This window comes from Frankliniella occidentalis, unplaced genomic scaffold (assembly GCF_000697945.3).
Source record: "Frankliniella occidentalis isolate FOCC.00 unplaced genomic scaffold, Focc_3.1 Scaffold213, whole genome shotgun sequence".
NCBI lineage: Eukaryota > Metazoa > Arthropoda > Insecta > Thysanoptera > Thripidae > Frankliniella > Frankliniella occidentalis.
In genome coordinates this window covers 73002-73288 of record NW_026267339.1, presented here as the reverse complement: position 1 = coordinate 73288, position 287 = coordinate 73002, and positions in this window count along the sequence as shown.

Genomic DNA, 287 nt, shown 5'->3' with positions numbered 1-287 from the left:
CGATTCATAAAAACGTGATGGGCGGTCAGCGAAATTACCAGAAGGGATTGTTGAAATATGTAGAAAACATAAGGAACGAAAATCTAAGTGTTTAACGGCCGGCGATTTAATACAAAATTCAACAACATCAAAAGAAAAGACGTAATAACAACAAACAGCAAGGTGGACAGTCAATCTCAGTACACCATCTTCTTTTCGGCGTACATGCCAGCCTCCTTGTCCTCCTCGGGGTGGGCGGCGTTCCACTCCAGGGAGCGCTGGATGGCCACGGGGATCTCGGGGGCGAC